We start from the raw sequence: 16,797 nt of genomic DNA, 5'->3' as shown, positions 1-16,797 counted from the left end.
CAAACATCGTATACAGCAAAATCCCCAGAGTTAAATCAACTCTGCTCAGATTGCATATGGCCCCTCTCTATATAGTGTCAAAGTAACACTGAAGCAGAGTTAAAGTTAATGAGATTAATTAAGTTATGATTGAGCATTTGTGATGAACACCTGTTGTTTACAATCAGAATCACTGAAGAGAAACACAATATCTACAAATGACTTCCAGCCACAGCCTTAGGTGAAATCGACTGAAGATAAAAGACATTAAAGGGATATTTCACCCAAAAATGAAAATGTGATGTTCATCTGCTTACCCCCAGGGCATCCAAGATGTAGGTGACTTTGTTTCTTCAGTAGAACACAAATGATTGCCGTATGTCAGCCATATAATGTGGGGGACCTGATCGTGCTCTGACAATGGCAGTAATGTTTAGTACTCATTGAAGTATAAGAGCAAGACATCACTGCCGTTGTCAGAGCGTGATCAGACCTCACTAAGTGAATGCTGAACACAGTTGGACATAGTGGTGTTTTAGAGGTAAAAAATGATATAAATACTGTTCGGTTTCTCACACAAACTGATCATTTTGTGTATTAGGACATCAGTGTGTCGTCACAAGCCGCAGGGTTTCATTTGGACTTGTCTAAGCAAGTTTTATTTACTCTTATAAAAGAAGTTCCCATTGACCCACATTATACGGCTGACAGAACGCAACGGTTGGGAGTTAAAAATCATCATTTGTGTTCTACTGAAGAAACAAAGTCACCTACATCTTGGATGCCCTGAGGGTAAGCAGATAAACATCAAATTTTCATTTTTGGTTGAACTACCCCTTTAAATCTCTTAAGATCTTATTAAACAACTCCACAAACAGCAAACTATCTCATTAACTTGAACTCTGCTTCAGTGTTATTTTAACTCTACGTAGGGAGGGATCATATGTTCTCTGAGCAGAGTTGATTTAACTCCAACATAACCAAAAACAGATTCTAGCTATATCTCAATTAGCATACATATACTTGAGTATGTAGAAAAACAGTTTGCTAGTATAGGGAGATATTACCATGTCATTAAATTACATTTTAATACCACATAAACTGTTGTTGCATACTGTGCGTGTTTGAAGTGCTAGCATGCTCTTAAATTCAGAATCAGAATGAGCTTTATTCGCCAAGTGTGCAAACACACAAAGGTTTTTTTTTTCAGGAGCTCTTGGTACATACATGCATATATATACTCAGGAACAGAGAACATTTAAATAAAACTAAAGGGGAAAAATAAATCAAATAAACAATAATAATAAATATATCATTGGGATTCAAGCACTTTTAGGCGTTCAAGCACAAGCGTAAAAAGGTATTATGTTTTAATTAGTAAGCCTGGAACCATCTCAATCATAGATGGAAAAGTATGTCATTTTAATTATCAAAGATGAGTTTAAAGGGATTTTAAGAGAACCACCAAACTACTCTTCCCATATCGCAACAGCTTGTGGGTAGTGTTATATAATCGAGCATGCATGGATCCAGTGGAAATACTACACAATCAGGGCATCCTAACATTCTGTTTTTAACACTACATGATGTTGGGTGCACTAAATGCATTCTTGCATACTATTTACGAGACAGCATGCAAACTGGGACACAACCTCTGAAATAGTTTCATGATCACCTCAACTTGGAAAGCTTCTTTTGCTCATTCCATAAATCCAACCCCCAATCCTGTATATTTAAAGGCTGTTTCACTCTGACATGTATGCATTTTTCCTTAAGTATGGCCCTCGATCACAGGGAAATTACCAGCACTGACATTAATGTGAAGGTTTGTTTGGACAGTTTATCTTTATCTTTCCCTATGTAGTCTGGAATGTCTAATATGTATTTCAACACCAGGGAACCCTATAATACCGACTTGTCCAAGTCAAACTGTGCTGATAAATCCAGATCATCTATAATTCTTGCAGAGATAGCTAAAGCTGGCCAGGTTAAAGCTTTGAGGGCTTGCAGATATTCTGGGCCCGTCTAGACCCCCATTTCCTAAAGGCTGACATACAGATGGAGATGAGAAAAAAGGGGCAAGAATCGCAGCAGTTGTTATTGTAGGATGCGGACCAGGAACACACTGCCAGAGTTGTATTATTCGTCTTCAACGAGGTTGTGCACCATCTGACTGGCAACAGATGGGGGTGGATGTGTGCAGTTCTCCAACAACAGATGTGAGGGGGTCAATTTGACCTCTTCCAACTGTACAGCCTTGATGATAGGAGAAACAGAGCGAGTGCATGTCAAGATGGAGGACTATACATTCCAGGGGGGAATTTATTTGATTAGACTAAAAGTGTTATTGGCAGGTACACTCAAAAAAAAAAAAAAAGACTAAAAAGACTTCAGTTTAATTTATAATAACTGGACTAACCAGTGGATGAGTTTCATTGCACAGCATCTCAAATGTCAGTTTGATCATTCTGAAATGCCTGAGCCAAACTGTCATCAAAATGATTTGGTACAAAGGCCTCCCAGAACTGTCTCACATGATGGCGTTCCCAAACACCAGGCATCCAAGTGCAAGATAACATGACAGTATTTATTGCATTTGTCTGTGCGCTCTGAGACGCAAGTCATTTATGATGTAGGAAAAAAGAGCCACAGTGGCATCTCTGATTTCAGCAACTTTCATTTTTATTACAGATATTTTACACCAGTTTCCTAGGAAGTGACTCTTTTGTTCTCTTGAACACATGCTGCTTTATTCGTAAATTATTTAAGTGATATTCCAATTTTGTGCACAAGTTAAAATTCGCAACTTTGGATGGAAACATATCTAGTGGTGCGGTACCCTTTCAAAAGGTACTAGACTTTACCTTTAAGATACTAATATGCACCCTTTAGAGGTAGATAAGGTACAAAGGTGCACGTTTTGAAGGGGTACCGGCCCAGTGATGGCTTTTGTCTCTGAGACTTTCTGCTCAATCACTGCACCCAATGGGATTAGGTGGTGAATCATGTGAACTACACCACTAATCACCACAGATTTGCATAAAACTGTATATTTTATTTATTTTTAAAAAGCACAAAGTTTTATTTTGATTGTGAGTGTACACAAAAAAAAGAAGACATTCTATAGTTTCAATTGATATATTACTTATGTCTCTATGACAAAAAATGACGGAGTATTTTAAGTCTGTTTTGCTGCAATGTGAAAAAAAAACTGCAAAACGCGCCGGCGCGTTTTTAGACCTCAGAGTGTTAACTTTGTTGCGTTGAAAAAAACAAACTTCTTGATGCTTTTTCAATGCAAATCACTGCTATTCTAAACCCTTGAGGTGAAGATGGTTTAGGAACATGGTAAGTGGTTTGTCTGAGGTCCAAAGTGGTCTATCAGCTCCAACCTCCTTGACAAACAAGGTCAATCAGGTTGATCTCGGTAGTGCAGCTGATCAACTACAAAACATGTAAATCCAGTCACCATCAGAAGCTGGTTAAGCTGGAATTTTCCAACAGGGATCAAAAGCAAATGCTTCATTTGTGTCAGAAAATAGTAAAACAGATCTTGCTTTGATCCGTGACCAGCACAGTGTAATGATTTACCAACATTATGGAACAAATCCAAGCTTACTTTATACTAAGAGAAATTCCATTTGCAGAGCCAGGAAGGAATCGAAAAGTCCAATTTAAATGCATTGTGTCATAAAATACTTGCGTCTACATAGACATCTACATAGACAGTGCATTTACAATTATGATTACAATTGTCAAACAAACCAAAAAAAGTAACAAAGAACATCAGGCCAAAATGTTAAATGGTTGAACAAACAGAACAGTCTGGCCCATCGGTATGCAGGACATGCTGTAATCATGTCCCACAATGCAAAGTAAACAGGGGAAGGTCAAGCTATGGTCAGCAAGACTCATGACGGTATTATGCTAGCTGGTGGATTGACAAGAAATGAATGTAACGGTTCGACAACAGCAAACACCCCGACTCCATTTCTGCTGAACTGTGGCTGAAACACTTGCCTGCTGCAGACAGAGCCAGAGACATCTGTGGTTCTCTAAAACCACAACTGTATGTGCGAATGACATCCATTTATTATTTCAAGACAGATACCCGATACTTTACATAACAGATTTATAGACATAACATTATTTACTGACAAACACAATGGAAAATCTCTCCCTTTCCCATAATACCGTCACGTGGACCTACGCAGTGCGAGTCTACAGTTTTAGTGGGCAAACTGGATTGCTCCTATTATCACCTAGTCAAAAAAACAAAAAAACATAGGCCTATATTTAAGAATTATGCATTTTAATCGCATATAATTCAGATTACAAGGTTTTAACATTAACTAATAAACTTAATGTGATGCATATATGTCAGTCTTACATAAATGAAACAATAATGAGATTTCTGTAATTACTAATAAACAGAATGCATCTTACGTACTGCAAACTTTTGAATGGTGTATAGTGTATCACGGTTTCCACAAATATATTAAACAGCACAATTAATCTGAATTAAGTTGCACACAATTTGGCAAAGGCTGCGTTTTTTTATGCGCATCTTGTCAGTGAAGCACGGCTAAATAAATGCTGCTCCACCTGAAAGCCAGAGGGCGCTCTCAAGCAGAAACTTCAAATATGCCCAGCATAAGAAAGATAACGCACATACTTCCAGGAAATCCCTACGTGAACAAACAGAAGAATGAAACGCTTTGATTGATTAAACATGATTAATAAACACACGACTACGACAATATATGGTTTATCTGAGTTCTTCAAGTCTTGGGTATTTTGATGATAATAAAGTAGATTTATACTTTAATGATAATCGACATAGTATTCTATACAGTGATTAAGGCTATGAAATAATAGTTTGTGTGTAGGACTGCATGATATATCGTTTTAGCATCGAAATCGCAATGTGCTCATCCGTGATCGTCACCTCGCAGGATTTGTGATGTCTAGAATAGAAATCGTTAATCCGTACAGACCAGACACCATGGTTCAAAACACACATGATTCTCTGATTAATTGCAAAGTTTGACCATCATACAATTAAAGTTTATCGTTTGAATGTGTTTTAGGTTTAGGTTTTAGTGTTTCAGTTTAAACATTCAAACCATTTGAGCTCGTGAAAGAGAACTCAATTCTGAATGTGCGGCTGTTGCGTGGCATAAATGAGCCCTAGTTGTGTGACTTATTCTGTTTAAGAAGACACATCATCTCACAGAAGGATGCTCAACTGACGTTATGAAGTGAGTTTGGAGTAAAAACATGTTATTAAATGCTGACATTTGTTGGACAAGAGGTTCATAAATGCTTCTCATGTTTGATGCATGTTGCTTTTTCAAATGCACGTTATAAGCGACTCAAACTTGCAGTGATTTCAGACGGTGCTTCACTGACAAGCTGCGCATAAAAAAAATAATCGCAACCTTAGCCGAATCGGTTTAAGCGCAATTTCATGTTATTTGTGATTTATCATGCAGCAACAACAAGAAATGTTTCTTGAGGGACTTGAATAAATATTTATGTAAATATGATAAATAAAAACAAATAGATGTATTAATCACTTTTTTGTTGCCAATGTGTGAACAGCTCGCAACGAAACTACCCCCTTGAAACGAGACCTTCCCCAACTTCCTAGGTTGTCTATGAAAGTCTGTAGACTGATTTTTATGTGAAGGACTCTGGACGTTTTGCCGGGAAATTCAAAAGGATGCACTGTTTACGCAGTCTCGAGATCCTCTCTTCCGCTCAATGACACATGAAACGAATGCTTGTACAATGTTCAGTATAATGCTAAAAGAGTCATTCTGTACTATAATGTCAATGTATAATGTAGAAACTATAGCCAGATGAGATCTATATAGTCTATAGTCTGAAATATGCTTTATAATCAAATTATCATAACACTGCAATTTTAATGACCTCATCTGTCGACATGATCGCAGAGCTGGTCCAAAACATACCTACATTTCAATGATCAGATGCTTTCTGAATTGCTGTTTTCTCACCGCTGTCATTTTTGTTGTGTTCATTTTGTTCACTTAATCGCCACCGGTGTCACTAATAACAAGGGTTTCTGAATTCTACATATAGCTCCATTAATAATAAACTATGCCATGATTGACAAACACTACACCATGTATAGCACCAATGTTATAAATAGAGTTGCAAAGATTATGAAAAAGTGAAGTCATTTTTAGAGATTGACTGATACTGATTATTTCTCTGTTTAAGTGTCCAGAAACTGATATGGAGATCAGATGGCACCACGATTTATCAGTAAACTCGATATTCAATAACCATTTTACAATAAATGTAACTATAGGGTAATTAGTTATTTTTATTAGGAGAACTTCATTAATGTTTTCAAATTAGAATACACGCGACATTTTAAAAAAAAAAACTCACACAACTTCTCTAACAAATACCCAACATGTGAATGAGCAGAGAAGGCAGACATGAAATACTCCTATCAACATTTGAGGACAGACTACACAGAGGTACAGGATGAAATACACTCATAAACATGCTACAGGTGCACAAACGAACAAAAGATCTACAATCTCCCAGACGTCACAGCAGACATAGCTTCACCGAGCAACAACAATGACACCTGATGATCTCGGTCAAGACTGGATGCAATGCAATGACATGCAGACCTTGACTACAGAACAGCACAGCCCTCTGGGAAAGCTGACAATGTGCTGGAGGAGTGCCACATTGACCCAGCTAACCATGTGAAAGTGCAAGGCACAACTTGTGGATGCGCTCTCACATTCTCACATGTACAATAACACACAGCAGGATGTGTTTTATGTGGGCTTATATCATAACATAAGTTTATGACATCAATAATCATTACTTTCTAAGAAGATGGCATGAATGAATATAATGCATGCTCGAATATATACAAAAGTATAGATCAAAACTGATTTGTTGCCCCCATCTTAGGATACACCAAGGTAACAACATGTCCTAACCAGACATAATGTAGGGCCCAATGAAATCTATTTCATTTTTTCATTTTTTTTTTCTGGATTAAATTTTAAAGGGTTAGTTCACCGAAAAATGAAATTTCTGTCATTAATTACTCACCCTCAATGTCGTTCCAAACCTTCGGAACACAAATTAAGATATTTTTGATGAAATCAAGAGCTTTCTGGCTCCTCCATTGACAGCAATTTAACCAACACTTTCAAGGTCCAGAAAGGTACTAAAGACATTGTTAAAATAGTTGTTTAACAAATTAATACCAATTACCTTTTATAGGGCCCTATGAAATCCATTTTATTTTTTCCCAAATTGTGTTTTATTTTTCCAAAATTTGTGTTTTTCATTTTAATTCCACTGTAATGGATTCATTTAATTTTAATAATCAAAAATCATGTCTAATTAATTTAATTAATAAAAATGTAATAATTTATTATTATTTTTGTTACAATAATACAGCCATATGAAATGTGTGTGTGTGTGTGTGTGTGTGTGTGTGTTTGTGTTGCTTATTTAAATTTTTCTGGATTTATGACAAACAGTGCTGCACAATAGAGGTTTCCTCTTAAAATTAAGCGAAAATTATGGAAGAAAAAGTGTGATATATTCCTTAAAAAAAGCTTTATTATTATTATTATTATTATTATTACTACTTTGAGAAGTGCATTCTACTGTGCAACAGTACTATATTTCCGTCACTATTTCTTTAAGTTAAATTGAACTTTTATTTTGACAGGCAGTCATGAAGACCTTTGAGTTTCTGTGTGTACATGATGTAACAAAAGTTTTTTTCCAATGTAATGCTCAAGAAGGATCATCATGGCATCATGGAAATCATACGGCCCTAGTAATGAGAAAACAATAAAAGCTCTTCTACAACAATCTGATTTATTTTGTGCAAATGCAACAAGTGACAAGTAAGAGGACGTTTTGACAGGTTTATGGATTGGACTGCTGTGGCACACACTGAAATCCAAATGATCTAAAATTGTGCTCCAAATCGATTTTATTAAACATCAAATATGTTTTGATTGACTGTGATTGGGTCACGTTGCCAACAAACAAAGTATTTGATGCTCAAACCTTGTTTATACAAGAGAAAATGCAATAACAAAAGCCAGGCTTTGACCTAATTTATTCCATATCTAATATCCCCCACTACAACACAGTCTGCATATGTCATCTTTAACTGTTTCATGAGCAGAGAGGCTCTATTTGTGACCTTGCTTGCTAAAGATCAGTGAACTGTCTGGAGGCTGAGCTTTTCCCAGAAGTAAGAGAATGAATCAGAGCTCGAAGGCCAAATGAGACGCATGCTGATCACTTGCGAGAAACCTTTTGACCTGCTATGGCAACTGACCCGGCTACATATTCATGCTGTGTGTGAGAGCGCGTGATTTCTCACAAGGGACGTAATAACGTATCAGGTGTCACTCTGAGAACCAGACGAGTTGTTTTCCGTCCTACAAAACTCCATTTGAGGTGACTTTGAGGTATCCATGGCATAAAAACATTCTCAAGCAGAGGAACAATGAGCGTTACGTAAAAGCACTCATTTACAATGCTGAAAAAGGTTTAGGCTGTAAATCATGGCAAAGAGGTAGTTGTAAATGGAGCGGATCTTTGTGGGAACTTTTTTGTTGACTTTGTGGTCGAGTCTGTGATTTCCTTTGGCTTAGAGGTAAAAAAAAAAAAAAAAGGTGCTTACTAAGTTACTCATACTTAAAGTTAGGGATTTCAACAAATCCTTATCCCAGGCGCACTCGTTGGTCGTTCATATTCATCAGTCTGTGCTATGAATGATACCTCGAATAGCGCAGCTTCTTGTGCTATTATTAAGAGATCAGACTTGTGCTTCAAGAATGCAAAAGGCAACATTGAGCTCTAGTGTGCCTGCGGTAATGTCCGTACTTCAGTTGGGTCATCCTTAAGTAGTGTGGCGTTCAAGCCTTTATCTCCTGCCAAGCCAACACGGAGAACCTCAATAACATGCGGTGTGGTTTAGTACAAGGCTACTGAGAGTGAAGGGGAGGGCATGTGGATCACAGCCTCACGGAAAAATGCATGAAGGTTTAACTGGGGTGCGACACAGGGATCATCTGAGGATAACCCTGAGCGCAAAGTAGAGTCGCTGCACTGCATATAGGGTTGCAAAATTCTGGGAATTTTCAAAGCTGGAAACTTTTCATGGGAATTAATGGGAATATATGGGAATTAATGGGAATAAAATTTTTAAAAAATATATAAAATTTTTTATAAAAATATAAATTTGCAAAATTGCAGGTTAGCCTATAACAGGGTACTTATATGTAGTTGAAAAAAAAGAACATCTTACAGCATAATTTTAGTTAAAACAACCATATTTAATGCAATTTCAGTTGAATTTTTGCCCTGCACATTCCTCATTCACAGTCACACAACACACTACTTACTACAGGGCTACTGAGGCCACACCCCCTGCATGTACTGTGCATTCCCCCAGTCCATAACATGCACATTTGATCAAAAATAAAGGAAAAACTGTAATGTTGTGAAACATACTGTAACTTCAATTTGAAATAGTAGTTTTCTATTTTGATATACATAAAAATGTAATTTCTGTGATGCAAAGCTGAATTTTCAGAATCATTATTCCAGTCTTCAGTGTCACATAATCCTTCAGAAATCATTCTAATATGCTGTTCTGATACTCAATTATTAATGTTGGAAACAGTTGTGCTCATTAATAGTTTTTTTTAAGCTATGATACTTTTCAGGATTCATTGATGATTTTTTTCTTCTTTTTCTGAAAGAAATTAATACTTTTGTTCAGCAAGGATGTGTGAAATTGATAAAAAGCGATATTAAAGTGATATTGTTTGAAACTATTTCTATTTTGAATAAATGTTGTTCTTTTTAACTTCTTTTCATCAGTGAATCCTGAAAATAGTATTACAGGTTCCAAAAAATATTAATACACAACTGTTTCCAACATTGATAATAATAGAGCATCAAAACATCATATTAGAATGATTTCTGAAGGATCATGTGACACTGAAAGAAATAACACATAACAATTGCTGCAATAAAAATATATTTATTTTACATATTTACTAAATTAGAATTAATTGAATGAGAAAAATAAATAACTGTTATTTCATGTTATGACCAAACAAAATGTTTATATTTGTTTTTATATGATAAATTTAATATAAATATTATAAATTTATATAAATTTCCCAAAAATTCCAATGAATTCCCATACATTCCCGTAAACTCTGATAAATTCCTGTTAAGTTTCCAAATTGGAATATCCAGTTCCCATGTAGAGTTTCCGGAAAGTTTCTGGAAATTTACCGGAAACTTTCTGCCCCTTTGCAACCCTAACTGCATATAAATGCATATTTGTCATTTTAACTGAACTTAGGACTGGTTGTGGTGCTTAAGATATTGTTGGTCATTGTTGGTCAAAAAAAAACCTAGATAAAAGTAATAGATAATACTAACTATTATTAAAAGATGAGAGGGGCTTTAGCACCAAAGGAACCTTTCCATAGTTCCTAAAACTATTGGCTGAAGTTCCTAGATTTTGCCGTGTTTGCATCGTAGGAACTACAAACCCGATTCCAAAAAAGTTAGGACACTGTACAAATTGTGAATAAAATAGGAATGCAATAATTTACAAATCTCATAAACTTATATTTTATTCACAATAGAATATAGATAACATATCAAATGTTGAAAGTGAGACATTTTGAAATGTCATGCCAAATATTGGCTCATTTTGGATTTCATGAGAGCTACACATTCCAAAAACGTTGGGACAGGTAGCAATAAGAGGCCGGAAAAGGTAAATGTACATATAAGGAACAGCTGGAGGACCAATTTGCAACTTATTAGGTCAATTGGCAACATGAGTGGGTATAAAAAGAGCCTCTCAGAGTGGCAGTGTCTCTCAGAAGTCAAGATGGGCAGAGGATCACCAATTCCCCCAATGCTGCGGCCAAAAATAGTGGAGCAATATCAGAAAGGAGTTTCTCAGAGAAAAACTGCAAAGAGTTTGAAGTTATCATCATCTACAGTGCATAATATCATCCAAAGATTCAGAGAATCTGGAACAATCTCTGTGCGTAAGGGTCAAGGCCGGAAAACCATACTGGATGCCCGTGATCTTCGGGCCCTTAGACGGCACTGCATCACATACAGGAATGCTACTGTAATGGAAATCACAACATGGGCTCAGGAATACTTCCAGAAAACATTGTCGGTGAACAAAATCCACCGTGCCATTCGCCGTTGCCGGCTAAAACTCTATAGGTCAAAAAAGAAGCCATATCTAAACATGATCCAGAAGCGCAGGCGTTTTCTCTGGGCCAAGGCTCATTTAAAAAGGACTGTGGCAAAGTGGAAAACTGTTCTGTGGTCAGACGAATCAAAATTTGAAGTTCTTTTTGGAAAACTGGGACGCCATGTCATCCGGACTAAAGAGGACAAGGACAACCCAAGTTGTTATCAGCGCTCAGTTCAGAAGCCTGCATCTCTGATGGTATGGGGTTGCATGAGTGCGTGTGGCATGGGCAGCTTACACATCTGGAAAGGCACCATCAATGCTGAAAGGTATATCCAAGTTCTAGAGCAACATATGCTCCCATCCAGACGTCGTCTCTTTCAGGGAAGACCTTGCATTTTCCAACATGACAATGCCAGACCACATACTGCATCAATTACAACATCATGGCAGCGTAGAAGAAGGATCCGGGTACTGAAATGGCCAGCCTGCAGTCCAGATCTTTCACCCATAGAAAACATTTGGCACATCATAAAGAGGAAGATGCGACAAAGAAGACCTAAGACAGTTGAGCAACTAGAAGCCTGTATTAGACAAGAATGGGACAACATTCCTATTCCTAAACTTGAGCAACTTGTCTCCTCAGACCCCAGACGTTTGCAGACTGTTATAAAAAGAAGAGGGGATGCCACACAGTGGTAAACATGGCCTTGTCCCAACTTTTTGTGAGATCAAATTTAAAATCAACTTGTTTTTCCCTTAAAATGATACATTTTCTCAGTTTAAACATTTGAAATGTCATCTATGTTGTATTCTGAATAAAATATTGAAATATGAAACTTCCACATCATTGCATTCTGTTTTTATTCACAATTTGTACAGTGTCCCAACTTTTTTGGAATTGGGTTTGTAGGAACGATTTCAGTTCTAGGAACTCCTTTTTGGGGGAACTAAATTAGCTCCTACTTCAGAGTGTGTAAAAAGCTGTGTAAACCCATTTACTTCAAAAACATGGAAAACAGCGATAACATCATTTACCTGTTGTCTGCAGGGTTGTGTTCTTTTCTCCGCCTCGATGATATGTAATACTGAAAGTTGTCATAGGAGATTTCATCTCTTAGCCCCACTTTTTACTCTTTCAGTCGATAAATTATTCGATTTCATTCCATCTCCATTTTCACCAAACCCAAGACACACAAAAAACACAGCTCTGATCACGGCCTCCTCCATCCACCAGTTTGTAAACGCTGTCGGACGATTCAGAGTTCCTATTCTTGGTGTGAACGCATCCAGGAACATGGCCTGGGGGAGAAATTATTTCTTGGGGAACAATTCTAGAGGCTAGTTCCTAGAACTATTCGGTGCAAAAAAACCCTAATAATAATTCTACTTCTTATCAATACCACGCACTAAGGATTGATGAGCTGCTGGGTTCATGAATATTAATCACGTTGTCAGCGATTGCTCCAAATGATTTTGGGACGGTAATAGATGAGTGCCAGCCAATGAGATTCCCGTTTGCGCATTAGTTTCACCCACTCTGTTCTTGTTGTTCTTAAAAGCTGAATGATTCCAAATTATTTTTTAAGATTCTCTCTCTGTCTTTGGTACTGGTGTACTGCACATCCATTGAGCAGAATTGAAATAGTACAGATTGCTTGACGGAGAGTGAAACTCTCAAGCGCTCAGTCAGAGTGTTCAGAGTGTGAAAATATATCTACACTAAACCTATACTTAGCCTCTAACACACACTGGCGAGTAAAATCTAAGAATTTATTAGCCAATGGCTAATGATAGACATTATTTAGTCGTCCAGAGTGAAGATTTAGTCACATATGTGAGTGATTTTCTCACATTGTAGAGGGTTGTATAAATTAGTAAGCATAATCTGTGGTCTGTGTGATATCAATGGCATAACTCTAATAAGCCTAGACTTTTCTTTAGCACTGCAAAACAAGCAAGGTTTTACTTATCTCTCTCAACAAATGTGCTGATTAACGCTATCACGAGAGCTTCGCAAATCTGTCAGCTCTTTTTTGTGTAATGCTTTAATCAGGATTTGCTCTTACATAAAAATGGCAAATGGGAAACAGGAAAACTGAAAAAAAAGGAACTTCAAGGTTTGAAAAAATAGCTTTCAGATGTCTTAATGAAAGACTTGATTTGTTCGCCTCAACACACGGAATCTTGGGCTCTCAGGAACAGGTGCATCTCATCGGAGAAAATGAACAATGACTGTGGAAACATTTCTGATTACATATCCATATAACCAATTAGTATTGCTCGGTTGCACTTGAACAAACCCTGAGTATTCAACTGAACATGACCCTCAACCAGAATTGTTTTTGTTAAAAATATGAATGATGCCTCAAACCATGGCTTGTTGAGAAACGGTGAGCTGTTACTATTATAAGCATTTCACCTGGTGAATTCACTTGAAATGATTTCACCTCAAGTCCAATTCAAGCAGTGAAAACAAAATTTGCATTAAATCAGAAAAATATTATATAATCCTCTGTGAATGTGCTCTTTTACATGTGTGCAGCTCATGATCTGTGGATTCACGTATAAAACTGTCCATAGATTTTTCATATGCATTGTGCATATGCATAAAAGCCAGATTTTGCATACAAAGTATGCCAGAAGCTGCACAAAATTCTTTTTTTTTTATCAGGGGAGCATTGTGCGAACATGCATCTCCACCCGGTCTCCTTCCCGAAATAACCATATATGGAGTTTACAACTATGCATATCATCATCTGCATATCATTTCCATGCATTTTCCCATCCACGTGATTCCATGTTTGACGGTACAAGACATTAGGAAAATATGACTATAGATTTGTGAGGTCACATTACACTGCTAAAAATCATTGACTACCCTTGTCTTGTTTTAGAAAACAATCTAAATTGTATAAAATACTGTTCAGAGAAAGTTTTCAGTGGAGAGTTATTCTCATTCATTCCATTGGCCGGTCTAATGGCAATTTTGCCAAAAAAGGTAAACATATCTTTTAGGATGTTTATATAGTTAAGCTGCTGAACCATCTGCTTAGACTCAAGTGTGCATCACTGACCATTGTTCGCACGGAAATATTGAGTTCTGCCATTTAATTTAAAGCAAAATTATCATGCGCCAAGCAATACTTTAATCTAAATGCATATATCAGATGTACACTCCAATACATTTTTTCCCCTCGTTTACACAGTGTGCAGAATTATAAGTTGATTTTCTGATCAGATTTTTTTTTCCCAAGCTCATTTAATCAATTCCAAACCACATCAAACTATTAATTTTGTATTTAATCATTTATAAGTGATATATAATTGTTCATGAATGCTGGAAATAATAATAATAATAAAAAAAAAATCACCTTATATTCAGGTGTGCATAATTATTAGGCAAGTTTTCTTTTACAGGCAAAATGAGCCAAAAAAAAAAGAGATTTAAGATGCAAAAGAATCAAGAATTAAGGTGAAGAATCAAGTGTGAAACCATCAGTACCCCTTCGGTCTCCATCACCACCATTTTCCAGAACTGCAACCTATCTGGAGTCTTCAGAAGTGCAAGGTTTCAGGATCTCAGAGACTTGGGTTAGGTAAAGAATCCTAAAAAATGACCCGCTCTTAATTTTTATAGGCTTTATAGACAGACAGATTGGGAGCGACTCTTGAAGGACCAGCACCACACCACAGTTTGAAGATTTCATCTTCCAGACTCTGGCAGTAAGGTGTGGGAGTTCATTTTAGTCCATCTCTGCAAAACGGACTTCAGGGTAGGAGACTAAACATGAGACTCCAGGTAGGTTGCAGTTCTGGAAAATGGTGACGCTGGAGACTAAAGAGTTCCTGATGGTTTCTTTTGCAGTTAGCATGTGCCTTTTCGTCTCCCCCTGTTTTTGTCTGACCCTGCTGATCCAATGAGCATTTCACTGTCCAATGGTCATGCTTTAACTTTGCAATCTCTAGTACTGCATCCTTCTTATGGACATTTAATAATTTTTGACTTTTCAGTCTCTTTTGGCTCATTTTATCTGTAAAAGAAAACTATGCACACACCTCAGTATAAGCCGTTTTTCACTCTTCTGTCTTATCTCTGAGTACTTGGGTTACATTGACCATGCAAATGTAAGCTGTAGTGTTAGAGTTCTGTGTCTAAGGCTTAGACAAGTGCTATTGTCCCATAAATGAACATGAGGGTCACCAACCTGATATCTGATTTCATCACGTCTCATTGTGCACAGTGAGTCACCGCAGAGCAGCCCACAATTAAAAAGCAACAGAGTCAGTTGTGTCTGTCTCTATGACAACAATAATGTGGGTACGTGATGGATCGGTGTTGAAAGGCAGACACTCTCCAAAACCCTGCAGCCTCTACCTCCCCCTTTTCCCACCGAACCACAGCGAAACCAAACTATGCTAGAGCGACTGTAACACGAGTTAAAGGTTTCCTTCAGTGATGAGCTGAATAGAGTGGATCACAAAGCCTAAAAGAAGGCATTCGTTCTTCACTTTGGGGTAAAATACTGTGTTAACATGCTGTAACTTACAAAAATTACAAAGATTGTCTATTCAAATTAAGCTGCAGAAATGGTTCTGATATGGATATGTTTGCATGAGCTCTGCAATTCAGCACTTCTGTCACATCTCAAATTAATAACTTTAAAGCAAGCAGATTTACAGTAATAAACATGAAAATGTTGCTTTCAATTACAACTTCATTTTCTACTATAAAGCGGCTCTCCGGTGTGTTCATGTTTTTACTAACATCTGAACTGTCATGTTATATCATATTTTTCATGGTTATCATGGCCAAAAGAATTCATGGTAACAGTATATCGTGATATTTATAGAAAGTAGAAACCTTGAAAAAAAAAACAAACAAAAAAACAATGTTATCAGTCAAATTCTCTACTTTGTTTTGCTTTCCTTTTTTAGCCGATGAACCACACCATTGATTACAATAACTGAGACAACAATTGTCTGAATTGAGAAGAAATTAAATTATTTGATAGTATTCTATACAGTGATAAAGGTGAATTAGCATTGCATAATAAATATGCATTATCCTTACGAATACTGTCACAATGGTGTGTTAATTCTCTTCATGTTTAATCAGTCAAAGCATCTATCTGCATTTTATTCAGGTAAAACGATGTCTTTGTCCATTTTAGGGATTTCCTGGAATGTCAAAAGTGTAATACTCACTTGTGGACTTCCTGCGAGAGGGCGCCCTCCGGTGTTAAGTATGAATGATACAAATTACATGACAGTATTTAGCGCTCCAAAATGACATCGCCATATTTTGGATAAAACTATAACAGAAATATTCCTCTCTAAAGATATTTGAAGTAAAAATCCATAAGTTTTTATCCAAATGAGCACATTTTTTTACTAAAAGACTCAAGGGATGTAAAAATAACAAAACAAAGAATGGCGTCAGTAATGTATATTTCCCATTTCAGGACTAGAAAAAGTCCTGCTTTATGACAGCGCTAAGGTGCAACACTGCCACCTATTATACTTCGGGATGTCAAGCAGGTGCT

General features: G+C 36.8%; 1 protein-coding gene across 4 annotated transcripts in view; it reads right to left on the bottom strand.

The window, feature by feature from the left end:
• Window positions 1–16,797, bottom strand: part of sbf2 (SET binding factor 2) — a 158,649-nt gene that overhangs the window by 47,357 nt on the left and 94,495 nt on the right. The window lies entirely within an intron of this gene.

The sequence above is a fragment of the Chanodichthys erythropterus genome, chromosome 11 (genome assembly GCF_024489055.1).
Source record: "Chanodichthys erythropterus isolate Z2021 chromosome 11, ASM2448905v1, whole genome shotgun sequence".
NCBI lineage: Eukaryota > Metazoa > Chordata > Actinopteri > Cypriniformes > Xenocyprididae > Chanodichthys > Chanodichthys erythropterus.
The sequence above is the reverse complement of the archived record's forward strand: the minus strand, read 5'-3'. Positions and strand labels throughout refer to the sequence as shown.